The sequence below is a fragment of the Dromiciops gliroides genome, chromosome 4 (genome assembly GCF_019393635.1).
Source record: "Dromiciops gliroides isolate mDroGli1 chromosome 4, mDroGli1.pri, whole genome shotgun sequence".
NCBI lineage: Eukaryota > Metazoa > Chordata > Mammalia > Microbiotheria > Microbiotheriidae > Dromiciops > Dromiciops gliroides.
Window position 1 is genome coordinate 445,371,450 of NC_057864.1, and position 27,916 is coordinate 445,399,365.

The window sequence follows — 27,916 nt, forward strand, 5'->3', positions numbered from 1 at the left end:
CACTGGTCAGTCCTCCTGATATATATATATATATATATATATATATATATATACATATACATACGTGGCTCATATACTTATGGAAGGTTATCTGTACAAGAGATGGTGGTGTTCTTCACTAGTTTCAGTAGTGTCTGACTCTTTTTGACCTCACTTGGGGGTTTCTTGTCAAAGATACAGGAATAGTTTACCATTTCTTTCTCTGGCTCATTTTTACAGATGAGAAAACAGAGGCAAGCAGGGTTAAGTGACTTGCCCAGGATCACACAGCTAATAAGTGTCCGAGGACAGATTTGGACTCAAGGGGATAGATAAGTCTTCCTGATTTCAGGCACTCTATCCACTGTGCCACCTAGATGCCCCCCCAAGAGATGGCCTATGGTACAAGATGTTCTATAGTAATTCAAAAGGAATTCTGCCTGCTGAAAAATCATAACCCTTTCATATGACGTTGGAAAGCTCGTGTGGTAATAGATGTTAGGTGCTTTCATATCTGGGTTGCTAGTCCCTTGGCTGTTGTCCCAGCTCACTTGTCCTTAGTCTAGTCTACTCTTCTCTAGGACTCAAGTGAACTTTGGACCGCAGGACTCAAGGAATCGCAAAAGCTAGAGACTGCTAGTTTAACAACCATCCCTAGGGTGGAAGGGTTTTATTTATGAGAGTCTTCTAAGAGGCCAATAGCAATGCCCAACTGCTTCCTTCAATCCCTACACTAGGGCTTTGCATCAATTCATGCCTGCTTACAGATTATCCTTATTAAGTCAAACTTCCAGTTAAAGGGGGATTGGAAATGCCGAGGTGGGATTTCCATCAATGGTCAAATTGAATAGTCAAATAATATAATCCCAGCAGCAACAAAATCTAGGTGATAAGTCGTGAGTATGTCACAAACCTATTTTCTTAATCACCTCATTATGATTTCAAAAAGCCTAGGTGTGGAAGGAGGGCATTCTTGACATGTTGGAAGACCTAAGAAGATACAAAAGTGAGAGAGGACAAGATGAGATCAGGCAAGAACTAAAAGTCTTGTTGCATTGTAAGTGTATAAAGGATCAGAGATTTAGGGCTGGAAGCCAGAATGTGATGAAGCAAGTTTAAACTTGCTTGTGAGGGGTGATTGTAAAATTTTCAATGTGAGCATTTGCACCTTGGAAATTGGCAAAGGCTACAAATCTGGGCTTGATTTATTGTCTTGTTAATTTTTAGATTTAGGGAATGGATGGAGAAAAGGTTAATGATTTGTAGACTAAAACTTCAAAGTGTGTTGTTCCTTCATATGCGTAATTCATTGTTCTTGTTGGTGAGTTGTTTGTGACCCTGTTTGGGGTTTTCTTGGCAGAGATAGTGGAGTGGTTTGCCATTTCCTTTTCCAGCTCATTTGACAGATGAGGAAACTGAGGCAAAGAAGGTTAAGTGGCTTGCCCAGGGTCATACCTCTAGTAAGTGTCTGTGGCCAAATTTGAACTCAGGGAGATGTCTTCCTAACTTCAGAGCTGGTGCTCTATCCACTACACCACCTGGTTGCCCTTCATACGTATAATGGGTATCATATTTTTGGCCTTCCCAATGGGTGGAAGAGGGTATAGAGTGAGAGAATTTGGAAGTGGAAAGAAAAAGAAAAAATTAAAAAATGTGTCCTGCTTACTTTTTAAAAAAAGATACTATTAAACATTTACTAGCAAACCACTGGTTCTGGTAGACTTTAGAGGTCATATAGATAACCCTGCTTATTTTATTGATGAAAAACAGCAGATCCAGAGAAGTTAAATGACTTCCAAGGATCATCGACCTGAAGCTGGATGGGGACTCATAGGGCATCTAGACCAACCCCCTCCTTTTATACATGAGCAGCCTGGAGTCCAGAGAGGACTGCCTGAGGTCACACAGATAGTAAATGGCAGAACTGTGGTTCAGGGTGAAATAAAGCTGGAAAAGTAGGCTGGAGTTGGACTACAGGTAGCTTTAAATGCCATGCTAAGGAATTTGTTCTTTTTTTTAAAACCCTCTAGGCAGGGCTCCTCCTAAGAGGTCAGCATCTCTGCGACTTGCCAGACATTCTCTGAAATGATGAGGAATGTCTTATTGCAGAGTAGAAACCCCTCATTATACACAGTTGGAGCGTGCCTTTGGAGCTTCTGGAGTATCATACCACATCCTGATAAACCCAAGGACCAAGAATCGACAGACCTTGGCCATTTAACCATTGCCCCATTTAACCTCAAGCCATTCTGCTGAGGAATGCTGATGCTGCCTCCCCTCATTGAGGCTGATGGGAGGGGGGCAGCGGATTTTTGCCAGCATTTGCTTCTTTTCTCTTTTCTTCTTCTTTTTTGTTTTGCCTTTTTCATGCTGTTCTCCACCCCTACGATAAGCTGAGGCTGTGAAAGTTACAATTTATTAGCTGGTTGCTATGGGTTACCCCCGGCATCCACAGATAGTCCCTTCAGAAATAGTAACATTTAATGTAATGTAAAAGAGAACCATTGTATCTCACCACCAGGTTGGGTTCTGCTAGCTTGCAATATTATATTCTCCCCTGCTGAGATGGAAGCCTCGGGAAATTAGCTCATGTCATTATTCTATTATGATGATGGGTGTCTACCATATTGTTTAGTGAAGAGAAGGAAAAACGAGAGCGTGCCTCATCAGTGTCAGCCTGGCCTGCCTGTCTACTTGTCTTTTCCAGGATATCGGGGTGCCAACTCACAATATCAGGTAATTCCCTGGGACTGAGTGCTCTTTTGAATGGCTTCTTCAGTGTTTAAAGCAATCTCTTCTAAATAGCTGTGTCTCTGTGTGTCTGAGGGCAGTCACCACTTAGGGGCAGGCCAGCAGTAAATACCACTGAATTTCCTTTATTGGATCATTTATGTGATATTTGCTACAGGCTAGTTAACCAAAAAAAAAGTGGGTTGCTAAACGTTTAGGGCCCTGTTGGACAATTAGGGTGAATTGAGATGAAAGGACTCACAGGTGACTACAGTAATTCAATTTAAAATCAGCCTATTATAGAGAGATCCACATGCTGTGGAAGCATTTGAGTTCAGTCTTTTCTGCCCACCGAGAGAGTTCTTCTCAATTCACTGATCTTGCCACCCATTTCCCCTCCCACCCAACAAGTCCTACTGTGATGAAAAGATCCTTTGAAAGACATCAGAAAATTCAGATCTGATTCTGCATTCGGTGACCATTCATGACTTCAGAGCACTAAGGATGAAGCATGCCCTTCTGCTTCTCTTCAAAGATGAGGTGGAATATGGGGGTGGAGGGCCTTAAATGAAGTATCTGGGAGCAGCTGCTAGGTGGCACAGTGGATAGAGTGCTGGGCTTGAAGTCAGGGAGACTCATCTTCCTGAGTTCAAATCTGGCCTCTGACACTGTGTGACCTTGGACAAGTCACTTAACCCTCTTTGCCTCAGTTTCCTCACCTGTCAAATGAGCTGGAGAAGGAAATGACAAACCACTCCATTGTCTCAGCCAAGAAAACTCCAAATGGGGTCATCAAGAGTCAGACATGACTGGAATGATGGAATAACAAAAATGAAGTACAACTTCACACATGGATTATGTGCTGATATGTTTTAACTGTCCTTTAAAAAGGAGGATTCTAGGTGGGTTTTTTTTGTTTGTTTGTTTTGTGGGGCAATGAGGGTTAAGTGACTTGCCCAGGGTCACACAGCTAATGAGTGTTAAGTGTCTGAGGTCAAATTTGAACTCGGGTCCTCCTGAATCCACTGCTCCACCTAGCTGTCCCCAAGGAGGATTCTATTGAGGGTTGGGGGAGTCATTGGGAAGTAACAGTGATATTAAAAACCAAAAAACCATCAAAACTCTTTTTAAATGACCCTTCCCCACTGTTAGTGGAGCTATTATATCATTATTATAGGATTGGTAAAGTATTTCAGATGTAAAAGTGTTAAGGAGAGCTTTGAAACCACAAGGGATATGGGAGCAACAATATAGAGAAGTAGACAGAGTTGGTAGCCTAAGCCCAAAAAAGGCTTAAGTACGAATTGGACCCCAGGGTATTTCTGTTATCCAGATTCTGCCAGTAAGTAGAAGACAGAAAAACCAGAATCTCTTGGAAACTGGAACTTGGAAATAGGTGTCACAACGGGCATCAAAGAAAAGGGAGGTGACAGATCTTGGATCTGCCTTTTCCAGGAGTGGTGGTGGCTGGCCACAGAGGGGGGCTAACCAGCTAAAACAAGAGTTAAAGAAAAGAGCAGCCTTTCACTTAGGGCATTCACTTTCATTTAATCTTTTTCCTTTTTTTTTTTTTTTTTTTTGTATCACAGACCCTTTGGCATTGTGGTCCCCTTCTCAGAACAATAGCTTTGTTTTAAATCCAATTAGAGGAAATGCTAAATTTCCATTAGAGCTTAGTGAAAATAAAGATGCTTTTTCCCCCCCTCTAGCCAACTTCATGAACTCCTTGAAATCTATCCAGAGACTCCTTAGGGAGTCGTGGACCCAAGGTTAAGAACCTTGATCTAAGGGAAACACCAGCCTTAGGGACAGGTTTGTAATAAGAATAATCAAGAAAGGGGAAAGATTGGATTGGGGCTGGCTAGACCTCTGAAAGCTGTGTCGGCATCTAGGGCTACATTATGGATTTTTTAAGGTTTCTTTATACTATAAACTCATTAATCCTTTTTTTTCTGTTTCTTTGATTCCCCCTCATTTCATCCTATTTCATAAAATCATAAAATTTAGAACTGGAAGGGATCTTGAAGCTCCTCTAATCCAACCCCTTCATTTTACAGATTAGGGAACTAAGGCCCCATGACTTTCCCAAGGTGCTACTAAAATGTTTTTTGTTTTTTGTTTTTTGGAAACTCTAGCTTTTGCCTTGAGAAGGGCTTTTGCCCATGCTTATGTGTAACTTTCATCCATATAGCCTCCATGGCTACTTTCTGGTTCCCGGAATGGGTTTGGGTCCCTCATCTACTCAGATTGCTGCTCCACTGACCTTCCATCTCCTGATTGGGTGCTGATTCAACACACAACATCTGCGTAAGGGAAAAGGGCCCTTTGCTAGAAGAAGAGGCAAGGGCTAAGTCAAGAAGGGTGGATCTCAAGCCACAGGGGACTGACTTTCAAGCCCATTTTTCCTACATATCTGCCATAGCAGGAGAGGACACATCTGTTCATTAATATAAATATGCCAGGACCTAGAATGCACAGCTGGTGGTACCTCCCTTTTTTCTGAGTGAGCTGGGCTTGTAACCAGAGATCCTTGTAGGGATCACTAGTAGCATTTCTCAGTATAGCAGCAGCTTGTCTTGGGTATTTGGGCTTCTGGATGGGAAACCTAACCCTATGGTTCACTGTGCCGGATGACTACCTCTTCTGCCACAGCCCAGCAGGAATTAGACACAGCTGATGGGAAGCCTCCTGTTAGCACAGATTGGAATTAGACTTAGCTGAAATTTGGCTAAGGGCTCCGGTCTCTGGGTCTGTTTTTTCCTCCTCCTGTGTTGTCTCAGGTTCTCTCATTTCATATGCTTATAAGTTCCTCTACTATAAAATGGGGCATTGTGCTGTAAGAAATGATGAGCAGGATGCTTTCAGAAAAACTTGGGAAGACTTACATGAACCAATGCAAAAGTGAAGTGAGCAGAACCAGAACATTGTAACAGCAGTATTGTATGATGATCAACTGGAAATGACTGAGCTATTCTCAGCAATATAATGATCCAAAATGATACCAAAGGACATATGATGAAAAATGCTATCCACCTCCAGAGAAAGAACTGATAGTGTCTGAATGCAGATGAAAGCATACTTTTAAAACTTTATTTTGGGGTAGTTTTTTTGGTCTGCACTTTCTTTTGCAACATGGTTAATATGGAAGTGTTTTATATGAATGTACTTGTATAATCTGTGTCAACTTGGTTGCCTTCTCAAGGAGGCAGGAAGGGAGGCAAGGAGGGAGAGAATTTGGAACTCAGTTTTGTTTTGTTTTGCGGGGCAATGGGGGGTAAGTGACTTGCCCAGAGTCACACAGCTAGTGTCAAGTGTCTGAGGTGGGATTTGAACTTGGGTACTCCTGAATCCAGGGCTGGTGCTTTATCCACTGCGCCACCTAGCTGCCCCTGGAACTCAAATTTTATAAAGAGAATGTTAAACATTTTTGTTTACAGGTAATTGAGAAAAAAATAAAAAGAAATTAAAAAGAAACCTATAAATTGAAGCTTAACAATAGCACCTACCTCACAGGGTTGTTGTTAGGATTAAAAGAGATATTATTTGCAGATCACTTAGCATAGTGATTTCAATCAGGAAGCATTTATTAAGCACTCCTATGTGTCAAGTACTAAGCTGAATGCAGGGGATACAAAAAGATGTAAAACACAACCCCTGCCTTCAAGGATCTCATAATCTAAAGAAGAAAACAACAAGTAAACAAATATCCCTAAGCAAGGTATTTTGTTGTTGTTCAGTCATTTTAGTCCTGTCTGACTCTTAATAACCCCATTTGGGATTTTCTTGGCAAAGATATGGAGTACGTTTCCATTACCTTCTCCAGCTCATTTTACAGATAAGGAAACTGAGGCAAATGGGGTTAAATTACTTGCCCAGGGTCACACAGCTATTGTCTGAGGTTGGGTTTGAACTCAGGTCTTCCCGATTCCAGGACCAGTCTAGTTGCCTAAACAAGGTTTATGCAGACTAAATAGGAAATAATTAACAGAGGAAAGGCACTAGAATTAAGAGGGGTTGGGAAAGGTTTCCTGTAGAATATGGAATTAAATTAATAAATTAATAAATCCCTCTCCCTAACCCCTCTTTTTAGAGCTGGGTATCTTAGAAACATCTAGTTCAATATAAATGAGAAAACTATGGGCCAGAGGTAAGGTAACTTGGCCACGGTCACACAGATGCTAATAGAGGTGAGATTGGAACCCAGGTCCTCTGACACCAGCTCTAGGGCTCTTTTCATTGCATGCTTTCTGTCTTCTGTTTAACCCTTCCATATCTTGTCTCTCTGAGGAGATCTCTGCCCAGCATGCCTTGCAGATGTCCCCATTGAACCAAAGTCTGCATCACCCGGCCCATGAAAACCTCATGTGGAGGTGCCAGGTATCTCAGAGCTTATAAGTAAACCAGAGCCAAGACAGATGCCTCACTGATGGTAAGGGTGAGCTCTGTTGGCCCCTCTTATATCCTTGATTAAGAGATTTGGGGGAATCAGTGAACCCTAGAGGCCATGCAAAGGCTGGTAATATTGGGAGAGATACAAATTATTGTATGTGAGTCCACTAGAAAGTGATGAAAACTGTGATTCATCTGTAAATGTCACTTAGATTACTTTTTTAAAAATAGTGCATCCTCTCTTCCATTGATCAGGGTATGTGGATATCTCTGTGTGTGTGTGTGTGTGTGTGTGTTTATCCATTGAGACGATAATAGACGCATGCCTTCTGATTTGGGTACAGAATATTCCATCATGCAGATCTGTAGGCCTGAAGAACTTTGGCAACAGGGTGTCCCTCTGTCTAATGATCAGATGGTGTTCCTGGCCTCATCTCTCTCCCTGCTCCAGTGCATTCTCCCCTTGGATGTCAAATGATCTTCCAAAAGCACAGGCCTAACTCTGTCACACACCTCCCAAACCCCCCACTCCACAAATTCCAGTGGCTCCTATGACTTCCAGGATTGAACAGAAAATCCTCTGGCATTCAAAGCCCTTTATAAGCTGTCCTCCCCCTCACCTTTGCTGTCTTGTGTGTGTGTGTGTGTGGGGGGGCAATTGGGGTTAAGTGACTTGCCCAGGGTCACACAGCTAGTAAGTGTCAAGTGTCTGAGGTTGGATTTGAACTCAAGTCCTCCTGAATCCAGGGCTGATGCTCTATCCACTGCGCCACCTGGCTGCCCCATCTTCGCTGTCTTTTTACACCTCACTCCTCCCCAGGCCCTTTGTGTTCCTTGAGCAAGGCCCTCCATCTGAGGATTCCGTGGATTTTCTTGCCTTTTCTTTGCTTTTGCAGGGCAATGGGGGTTAAGTGACTTGCCCAGGGTCACACAGCTAGTAAGTGTCAAAGGTCTGAGGCTGGATTTGAACTCAGGTCCTCCTGAATCCAAGGCCGGTGCTTTACCCACTGCAGCGCCACCTAGCTGCCCCAAGGAATCCATGGATTTTCATTGGCTGTCCCCCGCACTCGAAATGCTCTCCTTCCTAATCTCCACCTCTTGGCTTCCCTGACTTCCTTCAAGCCTCAGCTACAGCCCTACCTGCTCACATAGGTTCTGGATAAAGTTTGATGTTCTTGAGCTTTCTCAGTCACTAATGGAGTGAAGCAGGGCTGTGTGCTCACTCCCATGCTTTTTAGCATGATGTTTTCAATAATGTTGTTGGATGCCTTAGAGGGCAAAACCAACATCAAAGTCAGCTACCACACCGAAGATAAATTATTTGACTTGAAAAGTCTGCAAGCCAAGAGTAAAGCGGAAGGAGAGTTGGTACTCGACTTTTTGTTCCCAGATGATTGTGCATTCAACACAGCCTCTGAGGCTGAGATGCAGGAGAGTATGAATCGATTCTCTGTTGCTCGTGCTACTTTTGGCCCGACATCTAACACCAAGAAAGCATAGGTGCTTCACCAGCCGGCACCACATCATCCATATATAGAACCATCAGTTACAGCAAATGGAGAAATTCTGAATGCCGTGGATAAATTCACTTGCCTTGGCAGTGTGCTTTCTAGGGATGTACACATAGATGATGAGGTTGATGTAAGCATTGCCAGAACTAGCTTAGGAAAGTATGAGGGAGAAGAGGTATTAGGCTACTTACCAAAGAGAAGGTCAGGGCAGCTAGGTGGCCCAGTGGTTAAAGCGCTGGCCCTGGATTCAGGAGGACCTGAGTTCAAATCCGACCTCAGACACTTGACACTAGCTGTGTGACCCTGGGAAAGTCACTTAACCCACATTGCCCTGCCAAAAAAAAATCTATCCCAAATTTATCCCAAAGAGAAGGTCTACAGAGCAGCTGTGTTGACCTCGTTGTTGTATACCTGTGAAACCTGGACAGTCTACTAGCGCCATGCCAGGAAACTGAATCGCTTCCATTTGAATTGTCTTAGAAAGATTCTGAAGATCACCCAGAAGAATAAGGTACTGGACAGCAAGGTCCTTTCTCAAGGTAAAATGCAAGCATTCCAATTCTATTGCAGAGAGTCTAGCTCTGATGGGCTGGCCTTGTTGTTTGGGCCCCAGACTTCTATTTGCCTGGAAGACTATCTTACAGAGAATTCACACAAGGCAAGCACTCACATGGAGGTCAGAAGAAGTGATTGATACACAGATACTCTCAGGCCTCTCTGAAAAACTTTGGAAGTGATTGTGAGGCATGGGAGAACTGGTGGAGGACCACCTGGCATGGTGTGACCACATCAAAGAAGGCTCTATGCTCTATGAGCAAAGCAGAATTTTAGTAGCTCAAAAGAAAAGTGAGATGTGCAAATTTAGAAACATTTTCTCTCCAAGTGTTCATATTGACTACTTGTGTCCAACCTGTGGTAGAACCTTCCAAGCTTGTATTGGTCTGATAAGCCACCGTTGGACACCTTGCCCCTTGACCCTAGCATAGTGATGCCATTCTGGTTCTCTTCAAGGACAAAGGACAGCAACCAACCAAAATCCCACCTTCTAGAGGAATCTTTCTCAATCCCCCTAATGCCTTCCTTCTGTTAATTATCTCCTGTGTATCCTATTCATATCTTGTTTGTACACAGTTGTGTGCATATTGCCTTCCCCCATTAGACTGTGAGCTGTTTGAGAGATTTTGCCTTTTTTTGTATCCCCTTCTTGGCATAGTGCCTGCACTTGGTAGGCTCTTGACAAATGCTTCCTGCCTTGACTTAGAGGACAACAGTTCTGACCCTGGTCTATGTACAAAATCGAATGCTTCCAACAACTTAAACTCTCCAAGCTCCCTCTTCTCTCAGTTTTCTTAAGCTATGCCAGGGTTCAGGGCTATGGGTTGGGAGCAACTCTGTATTTTACATCATAGAGAAGTGGGGGTGGGGAACCATTACAGGTTTGATGTTGAATAAAGGTATTGTGACATAGTGGATATTAAGTCTTTTTTTTTTTTTTTTTTGCCAGGCAATGAGGGCCAAATGACTTGCCCAGGGTTACACATCTAGCAAGTGTCAAGTGTTTGAGACCAGATTTGAACTCAGGTCCTCCTGAATCCAGGGCTGGTGCTTTATCCACTGTGCCACCTAGCTGCCCCCTGGATATTGTCTTGTAGTTAGGAAGCCCTGGGTTCAGTCAGCCTCAGTTTGCTCAACTGTAATAATAATAATAGCACCTACCTCCCAAGGCTGTTGTGAGGATCACATGAGATAATATTTGTAAAGCATTTAGCACAGTGCCTGGCACATAGTGGGGACTTAATAAGTGCTTTTTCCCTTTCCTCCTCTGCTTAGGGTCCCGAGTTGATCAAGGTCATGGTACTGGTTTGACTTGCTTGTATGGTATGAAGGTCCATTCTTGTGTCCTTGGCCAGTAGGTTTCAGGGCCACCTTAGGGGTCTTTAAGGTCATGCTGGGGGGAGAAAGGAAGGGAGGAGGGGGTTACTCCAATTTAAAGCAGGTTCCCCATCAGGAGTAATAAGATGAATAGAGCTGGCTAATGGGGGTGGGGTGAGCCTCACCTTTAGGTGAGGAATCAGTTGTTTCTCCCAAACAGGAACAGTTTTGTAAAAGACAGAAATGTTGGGGCAGCTAGGTTGTGCAGTGGATAAAGCACCAGCCCTGGATTCAAGAGGACCTGACTTCAAATCTGACCTCAGACACTTGACTCTTACTAGCTGTGTGACCCTGGGTAAGTCACTTAACCCTCATCTCCCAGTAAAAAAATAAATAAATAAAATAAAACAAAACAAAAAAGACACAAATGTTGGGCACAGTGAGAATTCCAGCAGCTTGGAAACATTTTAATTTGGGGTGAATCAGTGATCTTAAGGATGGTGAACACTCCCCGGTTAGGTGAGCGATCTGTGGGCAGGAGCACCTGCCTCTTGCTTATTGCTACTTACCTTCCCAGTGGAGCTGCCACCAAACCAACCTTCCCTAGCAGACCCAACCTCCCCATGGGGAGGCCCTCTGGCTTTTTCTTCAGGCAGATTTTTTTGCTTCTTGCATTCATTCTGCGCCCCCCTTTTTTCTTTCCCTTGCATTCAGTTTTAACCTTGATTTTACATTTGTATATACACCCTGAGAGACCCTAGGGCAATGAGGGAGTTTTAAATAAATACAAGACGAAAATTCCTAACTGCCAAGATAGCAGTTTGATTGGGCTGCTTCAATCTGTTTTTGCCATGCCATCCTGTCTTTCAAATATTTATGTGGCAGATTATAGGCAAGCTTCAAAGACTAAGAAATGCAAATCTGTTCTATAAATCATAGAATAAAGCAGCTGTTGCCTTCCTCCTAGAAGGCAGCTGAACGAAATAGCTTGTTACTTCTCCACGGTCTAGTGGGAAGAACTCCAGATTTGGAGTCAAGAGACAGGCCTGGGTTCAAATTCTGATTCTATCAACCATCGTTCAATCAACAAAAGTTTATAAAGGGGCAGCTAGGTGGCACAGTGGATAGAGCACCAGTCCTGGATTCAGGAGGACCTGAGTTCAAATCTAGCCTCAGACAACTTGACACTTACTAGCTGTGTGACCCTGGGCAAGTCACTTAACCCTCATTGCCCCGCTTAAAAAAAAAAAGAGTTTATTAAGTCTAGCCAGATGCCATGCTAAGTCCTAGGAATGCAAAGAAAAATAGAAAATAATTCCTGCCCTCAAGAAGCTTATATTCGAATGGGGGAGAGATAACAGGGGCCAGTATAGGTATATGCAAATTGATGATGAATGTATGTGGCGTCCATATAAGATCAGTAGAAAAGCACTAGCTGTGGAGGGGACAGCTGATGTTTGAGCTGAGTCTGGAAAGTCAGAGATTTTAAGACCTTCTTGTTGTTGTTCATCCTTCATTCTCAAAGCGTACTATGACATCGGGAGGCGATATCATGACTTGCGTTGGATTGGATTTAAGAGTCACCATCCTCACCCTCTCCTTCAGAGCCATCTGGATCCAGTGGCAAGATATATATCAAGATGACTGCAGATGGTCCCAGATGTTTAAGGCAACTGAAGTTAAGTGACTTGCCCAGGGTCACACAACTAGTATCTGAGGTGAGATTTGAACTCAGGTCCTCCCAACTTCAGGACCAGTGCTCCATCCACTGGGCAACCTTCTAAGAGATAGTAGTGAACAGGGAGAGTATACCAGGCATGGGGCACATGCAGTACAAAGGCAAGGACATGGGTTGGGTGTTGGATGTGAATAATGGGAAGTAGGCCAGTGTGACTGACCTGGTCATACAATTTATAGTGGGAAATCATATCTAAGAAAACTGGAAAGATAAGAAGAGCTTTAAATTTCAAACCAAGGGCTTGATATTTGATCCTGGAGGTAATAGGGAGCCACTGAATTTTACTGAGTAATGGGATGATCAGATCTGTCTTTTAGGAAAATAACTTTGGTGGCTAGACAAAGGATGGATCAGACTGGAGTGAGATTTGAGGCAGAGACCAAATAGGAAGCCATTGCAATGATATAGGCAAGAGGAGTCTGTACAAGGTGGTGGCCGTAGAAGTGGGGGAAAAGGGAGATATATACAAGAATTGCTTAGGAGATAGAGACAACGGGATTTGAAAATTGATTGGCCATTTGGGGTGAGTTAGAGTGAAGAATTGAAGAAAGCATGGAAATTGTGAATCTGGGTCACCCAGGCAATAATAGAGAAGTTCAGAATTGGGGTGAGTTTGGGGTCAAAAGCAATTGGTTCTGTTATGGGAATGCAGAAACCAAGAAACCTAAAGATCTCAAACCCCCCCCCCCCAAGACTGAGGGAAAAGCAGCTCTCTCTCCCACCTCAGGTATGAGGTGGGACAGGACATGGTCCCACTATCCTGATAAGCAATACTAAGGTCTGCAAGAAGATATTCAGGATATGGTTGGATGCTGCATCTCCTACTGATACTTTGTTATCAAAGATCCTCTCTTAGTTCTCGGGGCGGGGCGGGGGGGGGCAGTCTTTGCATTTCCCCTTACCTTGTAATACCCTTCCCTTTCTTTGTTTTGCAAAGATACAAAAGACCAGTCTTCTCTTACTCCAGTGGGACAGTCACCAAGATGATCTGTTCCCTGGCCATATATTCCTCTCCTGATAAATATCTTTTTATTTTACAAGATTTGTGATGAGCCTCCAGTTCTTTGGGTGAGCTTCTCTATTTTGCCCAGGTCACCCAGATTCCCAATCTCCATGTTTTCCTTAATTCCTCGCTCTAACTCAGGTTGTAAGCCCCACTCAACAGTTCTAGTTTGATCACTTTGAGATTGAGATTCCTATAACACATCCAGTGCAAAATTTCTCACAAGCTATGTGATGTCAAGTCAGTCATTTGATTTTTCTGAGACGCATTTTGTGTATCTGTAAAATGGAAACAGTCAGAGTTGTAACTAACAGTTTTTGTGCCTGGGGCAAGCACCAAAAAAGTCTGCCATCAAATAAACTTTTAAAGGCAAATCTAGTTGCTTGGCCAGGGGGATCTTGGGATACTATGAGGCAGCTGCTGGGGAGAAACTCGTCTCAGGTTTGACTGAAGGTGAGGGAGGAGAGAAAGGAAGCATGCCATCTGACAGCTTCTCACTTTAATGAATTACTTTGCTAATTAAGGGCTAAATTAAGTTTTTCGTTTCTGAAGGGTGATGAATGCAGTTCTATAAATTCCAGCCCATTGGGTCTAAGCCCCCCAATTGCCTCACTCTAGTGTTACTATCCTGGGGGAAATAATACTTGAATTACCTATGTCCCATGGTTATTACTAGGAATATATTTTGGAATTACTACTGCATCACTTTTGTTAGTGGTGTGGTAAAAAAAAAAAATGAAAGTCTTTTAACAGTCAGTTAGGATAACTGAAGGACCACTCTTTTGGGAAGGAGACCAATGGCATGAGCTACGGCATGCCAGTCCGCCTACTGCACACATCAGACTGCCTGCTATACACTCGACTTCCGGGGTGCGAGCTTAAAAGGCAAGGAGGGAACGGAAGTGGGAACTTTTTCCTGCTCTGCTGGTCTCCTGACTTTGCTGCACAGACTGATGCTGACGGGAGTTCGACTCGGCCGGCTCGCAGTTAGCAGCAGCACGTGCTTGACAGGTCTTTCTCTCTCCCCAAAGGTGGCCTTGGGCTTTTGGTGAGTTTTATACAGAATATAGACTAAGCTTAGACTTAAGATGATTTGTATTGTATTTCTACTTTCCTATCCTTCTAATCAACATCACCTTGTGACTACCATACAATAAAAGCTCTAACTAGAAAACGAGAAGCTTCTTCCATTTACTAGTCTGGGAGATAAATTAAGGGAAAGGTTAAAGAGGGGAGATTTATGATCTAATATCCAATTTTAAATCTCACAGTTGTAAAGCATAAGGACATAGGTGGGTAGCTAGGTGGCATGATAGATAAAGCACCAGGCCTAGAGTCAGGAAGACCTTAGCTCAAATCTGGCCTCAGACACTTACTTGCTGTGTGACCCTGGGCAAGTCACTTAACCCTGTTAGCCTCAGTTTCCTCATCTATAAAATGAGCTGGAGAAGGAAATGGCAAACCACTCTGGTATCTTTGCCAAGAAGACCCCAAATGGGGTCACAGAGAGTCGGACAAGACTGAAATGATGGGACAACATAAAGGCATAGGGGTTAGATGTTTGTAGAAGATGGGAAACCAGAGCTGCCACAGTTAGGGGAAGGAGGGAAGGAAGGAAGAAATGTGGTCATTTACACAGGGTATTGATTTCTTCTTTGGGTGAGGGGAAGGATCTACTGCAACAACAACAACAACAACAGAATTCATGTTAGTTGAGTCCTGCAGAATCATAACTTGAACATTCACAGGGATGTCAGAGGTCATCTCTAGTTCAACTTCTTTACTTTATAGATGGGGAAACTGAGGCTCAGGGAGATTAATTAAGTGAGTAGCCCAAGATCACCCAGGCATTTGGTGAGAAGGTCACGATTCAAATCCAGGTTCTTTGACTCTTAAATCCAGAGTCCTTTCCACAGCACTACATGTTTCAGTTGGATTCTGCACTTTTGAAGGGAGTATTCACCATGGCTAAGATCACAGAGCTGCCCCTAATTAAAACATTTCCAAGTTTCTGGAAGCATTACAATGCCAGGGATTTGTGTCCTGTACAGAGCTGTCTCTGTTCGAGGGAAGGAACTGACTCCTTTGGGGGATGTATGGGGTAGACTGCAGGGACAGTGGGCCTTGGGTCTTCTATAACATCCAGAATCAAAGCCGCTTTTGTGTGTCTTGACCATTCTTACCTGACACTGGGGCCTCCCTGTTTTCTGGACCTAGCAGGACAATGGAGGAGTCACAAAGAATCCTATTCTTTATACTCTTCACAATGAAAAGATCTTTTTACAGTAACTCCCTTTGTTTCCAGCTTCCTAAAAGATCCCACACTGTCTGGCTTTGGTTCTATTCTTCGACCTTCCAGGAAAAAAGAACAAATTACTCTCCCATCCCTTGTAGCCCAGGGTGTTTCCTAATGATCGGCCCAATATGGTAGAAGCCTGTTGTCCTAATTGTCCTGGTCTCTATCCTTTTCTGTCACACTAACACTGATGCCACCCCAGTACAGACCTTCATTCCCCAACATCTACACTATTGCACTAGCTCCTGGTGGGGGGTGGGGAGGTCTCCTTGCCTCAAAGTCTCTCCCCACTCCAGTCCATCCTCTGCTTAGCTGCTAAAGTGATCTTCCCAAAGTGCAGGCTTGATAATGTCAACCTCTCCCCCCTTCAATAAACTTCTGTGGCTCCCTATTGCTTCCAGGATCAAAAATAAAATCTTCTGGCTTTGAAGAGCCCCTTCCTACCTTTCCAGTTTTTTTATGCTTTATGATCCAGCTACACCAGTCTCCTTGCTGTTCCTTTCACAGGACGCTCATTCTTCCAATTCTGTGATTTTTCACTGGCTGTGCTGGACAGCTCTCACCCCTTCCTGACTTTTGCCTCTGGACTTCCTTCAAGACAGCTCAAATCCAACCTTCTGCAAGAAGCCTTTCTCCATTTTCCCTACTGCTAGTGCCTTTCCGCTGAGATGACCTTACATTTACATCATATGTATGTATGTCTATACCCACAGATAAATATATGTGTACATATATCTAACATGGCATGTATGCACTTATATAGTTATCCTTTCCACATCACAACTTTCCTCATTACAGTTTTGATAGATTGAAGTTCAGCATAAGAAATCAAATGGGAATTTTTGAGGAGTTTTACAGAAGCTGCAGATGACAAAGGCCAGCAGATGACACAGAAAAATTATTTTTATTTAACATTGACCGATATATAACCTGTGACCAAATGGCCCAAATTTTACAATAAGGAACCCCATAAAAGAAAAAGAAAAAATTCAGTCTTCTCTGGAACGAAGAGAGAGCCAAAAATTTTATGTGGATTTTCCAGATAATGGGGGGGTACCGCACCCCTACCCCCCCCACAATGTGGAACTATATATAAACATACATACACCCATGTATATATTCATATATATATGTGTGTGTATACATGTATACATGTATGAGTGTATATAAATATACACACATATACACACACACATTTTAGCACATAGATATTTGCATATTGCCTCAGTCATTACAGTGTGTGAGTAGAGATCAGATTTTTGCCTTTTCATTCCCAGAACTTAGCACAATGCCTGGCACATAGTAGGCATGTAATAAACCCTTGTTTTTTGTGAAGGTCTCTGTCATAAGGGACTTCATGTCTCTAGATGTTTGGATACCCATGTTTTTCTTGAGGTACACATCAAAAATTGAGGTTAGTTCTTATGCTTGGCCTTCCCCAGCCCTTGTCTAAACGCAACCCAATTACTTAAATGTAGGCATATACTGATAAGTGTTTAACAACCAGCTTTCCAACCAGGACTTCAAAAATAGAATACATGTTTTTGAGTTTAATCTGTATTATTAATATTTTTCTCTATCATTTTCTTTAGTCTAGACAACCAACAAAATAATAAATCAAATTCTAATTTGTAGCAATTGCTGATTTCCAATGTGTAAATGTTCACACTGAAAATTTAACAATCTGCTCTCTGAAAATGGTTAGAGGGGGCACCACAGTTCACATGGAACTTAGGTCTTATATTAACTTATCAAGTTCCAGGTCCCTCCTTTCCCTTCAGAAAGAATGAGCCAGGGCAGTGTCATTCACTCAACAACTATTTATTAAACACCTATTGTGTACCAAGTAACATCATAGGCATCACAGGGAAAGCAAATGTAACAACCCCTGGCAAAGGATTGGTTGGTTACAAAAATCAAACTGGAATTTGCAGTTCTTTCAGTTTGGGAAGAGAGAAAACTAACTGGAGATGAAGTTGAGGAATGGAGGAGTTTGGAAATGGGGCAGAAGTGAGAGCAGAAGTCAGCAAACTGCTGCCCAAGGGACCAAAACCAACCTATTGCTTGTTGTTTGTACAAGAAGGGTTTTAAAGTTTTTGAAGAGAAATCTTTCTTAGTGCTTGAGCTATATTAAATAACCGCTCTAAACGAAAGCTTCTTAAACTGTGGGCATTGAACCATGTGGAGTTGGGTAACTGATTGGAGGTCCTGAAAAATTTGGCAACAGTAAAAGGTTAAGAAGCTTTGTTATATGCCTATAAATGGAGAGGGGGGAGTCGAGTAAAAATTTCTCAGATGAAAAGGGATTGTGAGTGGAAAAAGTTTATGAAGCCCTATATAGATGTAGAAGGTATAGGGAAAAGTAATCAAGATGGTGAGAGGGTTGGAAACTATGCCCTTATTAGGATAGGTTGAGGGAAATGGATATCTTTAACTTGGAGAAGAGAAGAATCAGGCGAGACATAATAGTTGTATTCTCACATATTTATAAGGCTGTCACGAGGAAGAAGGATGCTAGGCCCCAAAGGGAAGAACAAGAAGCAATAGGCAGCAGTTGTATCAAAATAGATTTGGCTCAATGTGAGGAAAAATATCCTTACAATTGGATCTTTCCAAACATGGAAAAAGAGACTTGGGGAGGTGGCAGTTTACCCCTCCCTAGAGACCTTGGGGTAATAGCTGGATTATCACTTCTTGGATATGCCTGAGAGTAGATGATTGGCCAGGAAGGATTGGGTTAATAGTCTTTGACATCTCTGCCAGTTCTGAGATTCTGTGATTCAGAGTTCTATGCCTAAGAAGGTACAGAGCTAACCTTTCCTAACCCTTTCTTCTTCCTCTCCCACCTTTCTCTCTCTCTCTCCCCTAGGAAGGGGAGCTTTGTGAAGAGAAGGTCTGACGGGGATGACATAGGAGAAAGATTTCAAAGCCCTGAGGAATAAATCCATTTTTAAATGTAAAATGTCAGCATGTGAGAAAGAAGTAGAATGTGCCTAAAAGAAGGGATAGGCAGAAAGAAAGATCATCCTCAGTAGAACAGGAGCACACAAAATACGAAGAAAGAAATAGAAAGAAAAAAAAAGAAATAGAAAAAATAGTTTTTAGAAAAAAAAATTTCTTTGGGGAATTAATAATCTATGCAGTGAAAGGGTTAACTGATGGTGGTTAGTCCCACAGGGTATGGACAAAAGTCCTCTGGCTTTCTGGGGTATGGAAATAAAGATAGGTTAAAAACACTCCTTCCAGTTTTGCCTAGGCAAAGCTATGGCCTAGGGGAAGGGTGTGACTTGGTTGGACCCTATTTCCAAGGCCCCCAGATTCGGAACTTGGAGGTACAGAGTATGTGCATTTGAGGAAGGGGGTGGGGAGTCAAGAAACAATGTATGAGCATTCCAAAATGAATTTAATTCCATCTAAATGGGTAAAAAGGAAATTGTGCATTGCAAATAGTTATGCAAATTAAGTTCAGCCCCCGGGGTCCTAGCAAACTGCCAGTGTAGGCCCCCGTGCTCCAAAGATGAGACTTCTGGGTGTTCTTTTTGTCAGTTTCTATAATGACATCCATTAGGTACATTGTTGTTCAGAGGCACATTCCTATCTACCAAGACCAACAACGCTGGGGTTTACATATCTCACCTAGCTGTTGGGTTTGGGTATGATGGAGGTTGGTGGCAGAGACATGGGGTGTACACAGCTAAGAGAGAGAGCTGAGACAGATGGAAACATTGTCTACATGAGGGGGGTGGTAAACAGCAAAGCGGGGTGTGTGTTGCAGAACGGCTGTGAAAATAACATGAAGAGTTAATGGAAAACTGTCATTTACGCCATCAATTTCCTCCTTAAAACTCTTCTCTATTGGCTCCTGTGACACAGTGCTCTCCTGGTTTATCCAACTTTATCCTGTTTCTAGGTCTCCTTCATTAGTTTCTTCCCTCCCCACTGTTCATGGAGAATTCCTAAAGCTCAGGAATCAATTAATCGACAACATTTATTAGTACCTACTATGCTCCAGGGTTGGCATTAGTTTCTGGGGATATAAAAATGAAAAGAATTTATATTCCAGCAGAGGTGAGAACATCCACACGTATAAGCGTATATGTAAAATAAATACAAGATGAATTGGAGGGGGGTGCCACTAGCAGCTGGGGGCATCAGGGTACTCTTCATGCAGAAAGTATTTGAGCTGAGCTTTGAGAGGAAGTGGGGACTTCAAAAGGCAGAAGGGAGTGCTTTCTAAGCATGGGGGAACACCCTGGGCCTAGGGGAGGAGAAGGGAGATGAAGTGATGCGTGAGAAGAAGATCATCAAGAAATACCTCCTCAGTGGTGGTGGGCAAGAGGAAGTAGATGAGAGAAAGGAAGAAGAAAAAGGAGGAAGAAGACTTGAAACTGAAAATAACATGTTCTTTTTTTTTTTGCATATTTAAAAATTCAATCAAGAAAGTCAGTTTGGCTTTCTCACAGGACTTCAGTTGCATTTGTATTCTTCCCAAATTTATACCAGACCTTTCTTTCATTCTATTGCAGATTCCATACTTGCATCTATGATACCTTCCATGGGGAACTTTTTTTTGGGGGAGGGGGCGGGGCAATGAGGGTTAAGTGACTTGCCCAAGTCACTTTTTTTGTGTGACACAGCTAGTAAGTGTTAAGTGTCTAAGGCTGGATTTGAATTCAGGTCCTCCTGAATCCAGGGCTGGTGCTTTATCCACTGCACTACCTAGCTGACCCTCCATGGGGCACTCTTTCAACTTGTACTTGAAGATGGGGCTGGTGGACGGGTGACTGCCTCTAACCTTAGAGCTTACCATCCTCTACCAGTGTGCTTTCTTTTCTTTCTTTTTTCTTTTTTTTTGCTGGGCAAAGGGGGTTAAGTGACTTGTCCAGGGTCACACAGCTAGTAAGTGTCAAGTGTCTGAGGCCGGATTTGAACTCAGGTACTCCTGAATCCAAAGCCGGTGCTCTATCTACTGTGCCACCTAGCTGCCCCAGTGTGCTTTCTATTAACAGTTGTGCTGGGAGACCTAATTAATAAGCTTTGCACAGCCCTCCCTCACTTAAAGCCAATTCACTTGCAAGTCAAGGCATCACCTTTAGGATGTCATGGTCCTCTTTGAGAATGAAGGACAAATAACAAATGAATAAAAATAATAACCAAAACTAAGTGCTTTATAATTATAATCCCCTTTGATTCTTATAACAACCTTGGGAGGTAGTTTCCATGATTATCCCCATATAACAGATGAGGCAAACAGTGGTTGAGTGACCAGGGTCACTTGGCTAGGAAAGCATTTACTGGGAGGGTATATAGTAAAGAACAACTGGTTCAGATATTCCTTACACCCCCATAATCCTGGGGGACACTTTCTTCCAGAAATACACATAGATCTGTGGGCTAAAAGGGCTCAAACTTAGAGCGCAATAGTAGTGAGGTACTTAGGTGGTGAGTACGTGTGGCAAAGGAGTAACTTATGACTCCTGATTGTTCTTTCCTCTTTCATAGAGTTGACAAGCAGCCCCTCTTTGATGCAGCTCTCTACTGGGCAGGCAACTCAGTAGGAGATGATAGCTGGCACTTCTCTGCAACATGAGTGGTTCACACTTCTTAAAAATGCCTCCTTCCTCTGGTGAGGTCTTTCTTGTTTCTCCCTGCTCCCACCTGGATGCCTTTTCTCCTACCAGTCCAATCTTTCTTATGACAAGGTCAAAGGTAGGAGCTGGGATAAGGAAGGTTTCCTTCTCTGTTTCTGGCTACTGAACTTCCTACAAGTATTTAAAGGCACCAAAGGTATGACCAGGCAGCCTTCATAGCCAATCACTCTATTCTCTTCTTTTCCCAATCACAGAGGTTCAAAGAGCATAGACAATCCATCGTGTTTACACATTAAAATTTTACCACTGGGGGCAGCTAGGTGGCACAGTGGATAAGGCACTAGCCTTGGACTCAGGAGGACCTGAGTTCAAACCCAGCCTCAGACACTTACTAGCTGTGTGACCCTGGGCAAGTCACTTAACCCCCATTGCCCTGCAAACAAAACAAAACAAAACAAAAAAAAACCTTTACCACCTCTCATTCTGATACTTAACACCTTATGATTTCAGTCTAGGCCTTCTGTGATTATATCAGTTGATGGGAGTGGGTGAGTGGGCTCACAGTTTTATATAAATAAAACATTTACATTTGGATTCCTTAACACATTGAAAATTTAGTTTGTTATCTTTGAACCTATTCCTTTTCCCCCATTATACTAGTATACTACAAAAGACTTTATATGGGAAAAACAATATCCTAGAATAGCAGTTCTTTTTGGTCTTAGGACCCCTTTTATGCTCTTAAGAATTATTGAAGATCTCAAGACAATCCCAAAATACTCATAATGAAAAATGCTCTCTGCCTCTGGAGAAAGAATCCTCTTTCTTTCTTTCTTTCTTTCTTTCTTTCTTTCTTTCTTTCTTTCTTTCTTTCTTTCTTTCTTTCTTTCTTTCTTTCTTTCTTTCTTTCTTTCTTTCTTTCTTTCTTTCTTTCTTTCTTTCTTTCTTCCTTTCTTCCTTTCTTCCTTTCTTCCTTTCTTCCTTTCTTCCTTTCTTCCTTTCTTCCTTTCTTCCTTCCTTCCTTCCTTCCTTCCTTCCTTCCTTCCTTCCTTCCTTCCTTCCTTCCTTCCTTCCTTCCTTCCTTCCTTCCTTCCTTCCTTTCTTTCTTTTCCTTCCTTCCTTCCTTTCTTTCTTTTCCTTCCTTTCTTTCTTTTCCTTCCTTCCTTCCTTTCTTTCTTTTCCTTCCTTCCTTCCTTTCTTTCTTTTCCTTCCTTCCTTCCTTTCTTTCTTTTCCTTCCTTCCTTCCTTTCTTTCTTTTCCTTCCTTCCTTCCTTTCTTTCTTTTCCTTCCTTCCTTTCTTTCTTTTCCTTCCTTCCTTCCTTTCTTTCTTTTCCTTCCTTCCTTTCTTTCTTTTCCTTCCTTCCTTCCTTCCTCTTTCTTTCTTCCTCTTTTTGTCTCTTTCACTCTTTCTTTCTCTGTTCAAGTTTTCTTGCACAAAATGGAAATGTTTTACATGATTGCACATGTATGATCTTTATCAGATTTCTTACCATCTCAGGAGAGGGGAGGAGACGGAAGAGGGATAGAATTTGGAACTCAAAACTTTGTTAAAAATGTTAAAAATTGTTTTCCATGTAATTAGGGGGAAATATTACTTTAAAAAATTATTGAGGATCCCTCTTCCAAGACCTTTTGCTTACATGGGTTATAACTATAGATATTTCCCTTGTTAGAAATTGACATCTTATATGAAAATGTAGTTGTTTGTCCTTTGTTCTTAAAGATGACCAATGATATCACTTTGGTGTTGTCTTTTGACTTGAGTGTGAATTCAATTGTGAAAATTGGTTTGACCTTGAACACCCCCTGATAAAGTCTTCAGTACACCCAGACATTCCTGGACTATTCATTGAGAACCAGTGCCCTAGAGGTTTTAATAAACTCGAAGTGGGTGTTTGTGGGCTCTCTGTCTGTCTGTCTGTCTGTCTGTCTCTGTCTCTCTCTAACCCCCTCTCTCAATAGACAGTTAAAAAAGCTCAAATATTCTTTAGCTGCATTAATAGGAACATTAACAGGGTGGGTCCAAAGCCCTTCCTCTAGAATTCTATTCTCCTGCTTCATCATGGCAAGATGGTAACTATAGGATCTCAAAGTCCATGACAGTGGGCAGCAAACTCTGACAAGTTTTGCCAAACTGTAAAGACTTCAAGTATGAGTCCAAATAGCTTGCTGTGTCTGCTCACCAAAAGACAATCGAAGCTCAGTCAGTAAGGAGAGGCTCATGTCCAGAAGGCCAGTCACCATAGTGACCAGACAAAATGCAAAATGGGTCTTAATTCTATATGACTTCCTTTCACTTCTGCAATGATGGGGACAGAAAGGTGGGCAGAGGGATCTAAGAATCCCAACTTTCTTAATCTATAAAAGTGAGTTTAACTGTTGGTGATTTGAACAAAGGAATTGGCAGAGGCAGTTCACTCGTGTGCTCAAAGTCTAGAAAACATAACTTCATGGCACATTTAATGGTGAACACATCACTGGGAAGACAATTGCAGCTGCTTCATCAATGTCCACCTTGAAGGATGAAGAAGTAGAACAATTCCCTAAAGAATCTGACAATATCCACTGAACTATATCAATGTATATATTGTTACTTGGTGAGGTTGGCAAGGGTGGACACTGGGAAGAACAACAAAGATTGTGTTGGAAAATATATTTTTGGATTAAGCATAAAAGAAACCAAAGGCTTTCTTTGGTTAGCTTTCATGTTTGAAACACTCTCCCTCCTCCTCTGTAGCTACTGACCTCTCTGGCTTCCTGTAAGTCCTAACTAAAATCCCACTTTCTATAGGAAGCCTTCCCTGATCCCCGCCTTAATTCCAGTGCTTTCTCTCTTTTTATTATTTCCTATTTATCCTGGGAGCATCTAGATGACACAGTGGATAGAGTGCTAAGCCTGGAGTCAGGAAGACTCATCTTTCTAAGTTCAAATCTGGTATCAGACACTTACCAGCTGTGTGACCCTGGGCAAGTCATTTAACCCTCTTTGCTTCAGTTTCCTCAACTGCCAAATGAACTGGAGAAGGAAATGGCAAACCACTCTAGTATCTTTGCTAAGACAGCCCCAAAAGGAATCATGAAGAGTCAGAGAAGATTGAAAACGAATGAAAGAGAACAATTTGTTGAGATGTTATCCTCCTGATGTTATGAGTTCTTTTTGAGAACAAAGGATGAACAACTCCATCCTGTAGATAATTTACTTGGCATAGATTTGTTTGCATGCTGTTTCCCCCATTCAGATTGTAAACTCCTTGAGAGCAGGGACTGTCTTTTGCTTCTTTTTGTATTTCTAGAACTTAGCACCGTGTCTGGCACAAGTTTATCAATTGATTGATAGGCCACTCAGAAGTCTCACACATATCTCATGAATCCTTGAAGAAGAGAGGTAGAAAGTTCAGGGTATGATAAATACCAAACAACACGGGGGAAACAATGATCCTCTGCCTCTACAGACAGGAAACAAGTAGGGGACCTATAAGAATGACTTTCCATGGGTCAGTCATCACTAGTCCCTCATGGACTTGAGGGAGTCCATGCTTGTGGGGGTGTATTCTCTAGTAAATGAAAATGTATCTTCACTTATACCAGCCTACATCCCACTGTGAAAATGGGGGCCTCTGTAAAGTAAAACTCAGGTCTGAGTTACTGCCAAAATAGTTCAGTAAAAAAAGATTCTGTGTTTTTATAAATCTTGATAAAAATAATATTTAAATGAATGAATAAAGCATTTGTTAAGTGTTCACTCGGCATGCCACACTGTGCTAATTTCACATTCTATAGTCATCAGAAGTACCGTTTTCAAAAATTCACACAATCTACTTGGCATCGCCAGAACCTCGAGCTTTCTGTGCCTAGTCTGTTTTGGCATATACTGTTTTGTGCTAACACAAACTTAGGCAAACAGCAGCATAGAATGAGCAAACGCATTTCTTCGGAACAGAAGTGGAAATGAAAACGATCAGAAACATGCTCAGCGACCATCCCTCAAATGAATGCATTCCCATTCTCTTTCCCAGCGTGGTCTGAGGAAGACACTGCATCCCATTGAGATTTCCACTCACAACTGGGGATTACAGCATAATACCTCAGCAGCTTCCCACCCTACTCATCGGGGCTGAGGGGGTGCCATGAGGCCTGGGGCGGGGAATGAGAGGACTGGAGCAGCAGAGAAGAGGAAAGCCACAGTGAAGGAATGCTTCATCTCCTTCCTCTTTTTTTTTTTAAACCATTTATTTATTTATTTAGTGAGGCAATTGGGGTTAAGTGACTTGCCCAGGGTCACACAGCTAGTAAGTGTTAAGTATGTGAGGCCAGATTTGAACTCAGGTCCTCCTGACTCCAGGGCCAGTGTTCTATCCACTACACCACCTAGCTGCCCCTCCTTCCTCTTTAATAATGACACCCTTCACTCAGCTTGGCAAAGGGTTGAGCATAAAGTTTTGACATTCATTTGCCTTCCCCCTGCCCCCTCTAAGTCACCAGGCCTTGCTGTTTTACCTGCAGCTTCATCCTAAGAATTTTCAGGTCCTTTCCATTTGCCCTGTAGATGAGCCCTACTGTATGAGTTGTCTTCCCTTATTACAATGTGAGTTCCATGGTGACAGGGGCCGCTTCACCTCTCTGTCTCTCTAGCACTCTCAAGCACTGTGCTTGGCACATAGTGAGAAATATTTCAGATGTTTCAGTCGTGTCTGACACTTTGTGACCCCATTGGGGGTTTTCTTGGCAGAGATACCAGAGTGGTTTGCCATTTCCTTCTCCAACTCATTTTACAGATGAAGAAACAGAGGCAAACAGGGGGAAGTGACTTGCCCAGGGTCACACCGCTAGTAAGTATCTGAGACCAGATTTGAACTTAGGTCTTCCTGACTACAGGACTGGCTCTCTATCTACTGTACCACTAATTACCCATCCCCATTTTATAGATGAGGAAACTGAGGCAAACAGAGTTAAGCGACTTGCTCAGGGGTCACACAGTAGGCATCTGAAGTTGGATTTGAACTCAGGTCTTCCTGACTTCAGGTCCAACACTCTATTCACCATGATGCCACCTAGCTGCCCAGTATTAGGTGCTTAATAATTTTTTTTTCATTCAGTTATTAATCCAATCTTGTAACTTTGGGTTGTTATGCTGCTTTCCAGCTGCAGCTCTCTGGGCATCATTAGAAGATCCTACTATTCACCACAGCTTTGCTACCTCATCACCTCCTAGCTAGGAGCCTACCCAGAATTCAATCTGCTCCAGTTCATCTCTCTGTCTATGTCATCTCAGGACACAGAGGATCATGTCATTTGAGAGTTGAAAGAGCTCTCAATAGCCATTTAGTCTAAATAAGGAAAAAGGACAAACAAAGAGAAAACACTGCATGGGATTAAAATTCTACTCAAACTATTGTTGGGTTTTTTGGTGTGTTTTTTAACAAAGTTTTCAACCTCCTCTCCCCAAATAGCAAATGTACAAAAATAAATCTATCGACTGTAACTGATCAGTATTTCCACAACTCTGCCAGATCATCTTTAGGCCATTTGTAGATGGAACGGGGACAATAAACCCTTGTTAAATGGAACTGATTTGCTGATGTTTTTGTACTTATTCTTGCTCGTCAACACCCTTCCTAAAATTAGAACCTCTAGAACTAGACCCAATAAATACCCCAGATGTCATCTGGCTAGAGGATAGTGGCAGCTATCATCTCCCTGTCATCTTTGGGCACTTAGGTACTTTCATTAATTTGTGGATTCCTCCATCGGCACTCGTTCTTACCAAAGAAGAGAGACTTAGATTCTCTGAAGGGTCCATCTTGGAATGATGATATATAGATACATATATAGTGAGAGATCATCTCATAAAGGTCAGCAGAGAAAGAGATGATAATGATGGTTGGTGGCTAAGGAAGATATTTGTTTATTTGATAAGAAAAAGAGAAATGTCTGCTAGCTCTCCAGAGTATTCTATTCAGTAGAGCATAGATAACCTCCTATACCTAGTCAAACTAAGTTATTAGTACCTGCTTCTGGTGATTTACATATAAAGGATGCTTCTAGAAGAAATCTATAAAGCATTAATGAAGCGATGGGAAAGATAAAAGTCCTTAGAGACACAGGTAACATTTTCTTTTTTTTTTCTTTTTTTTTTTTTAGTGAGGCAATTGGGGTTAAGTGACTTGCCCAGGGTCACACAGCTAGTAAGTGTTAAGTGTCTGAGGCCGGATTTGAACTCAGGTACTCCTGACTCCAGGACTGGTGCTCTATCCACTGTGCCCCCTAGCTGCCCCCACAGGTAACATTTTCATCACTGATGACCGTCTAAGTAAGGCAAGAGAATGGGAAGAGGAACAATTGGTTAAGAGGGTGGTCTCTGAAAACAGGATCTGGTTTTCTGGACCTGGGCTTTGAGAGAAATGATTATTAATAACCAATGTCTTGGGGAGAATGAGAGTTCTCCCCTTCTTCTAAATCCCTAATTTGAAAAAGTTCAGTTTCTTGAGGGACATTACCGATAATGAGGTTGTATTAACTCTCCTCCATCTTGGCCAGACCCCATCCTAACCTTACAAGGAATTTAATTTAAGGTGGGGTAGCTTGGGTGGAGATAGATCCTTTTGTCTAGATAGCCCAAGGCTATGGGGTAGTCTCAGTAGAAATAATTTCTCTTTCCAAGGGTCACTCTGAACCCCTCATTGACCACCTACTCTTTCTTTCTTTCTTTTTTTTTAGGGAAATGGGGGTTAAGTGACTTGCCCAGGGTTACACAGCTAAATAGTGTCAAGAGGCTGGATTTGAACTCAGGTCCTCCTGAATCTAAGG

The 27,916-nt window shown here is 42.4% G+C and overlaps 1 protein-coding gene across 1 annotated transcript in view; it reads left to right on the forward strand.

Moving 5' to 3' along the window:
* Nucleotides 1-2,517: 2,517 nt before the first annotated feature.
* Nucleotides 2,518-27,916, forward strand: part of CD2 (CD2 molecule) — a 119,391-nt gene continuing 93,992 nt past the window's right edge. The window contains exon 1 of the mRNA XM_044004769.1: nt 2,518-2,715. The gene's annotated coding sequence lies outside the window, so the exon portion shown is untranslated. The remainder of the gene's footprint in view (nt 2,716-27,916) is intronic.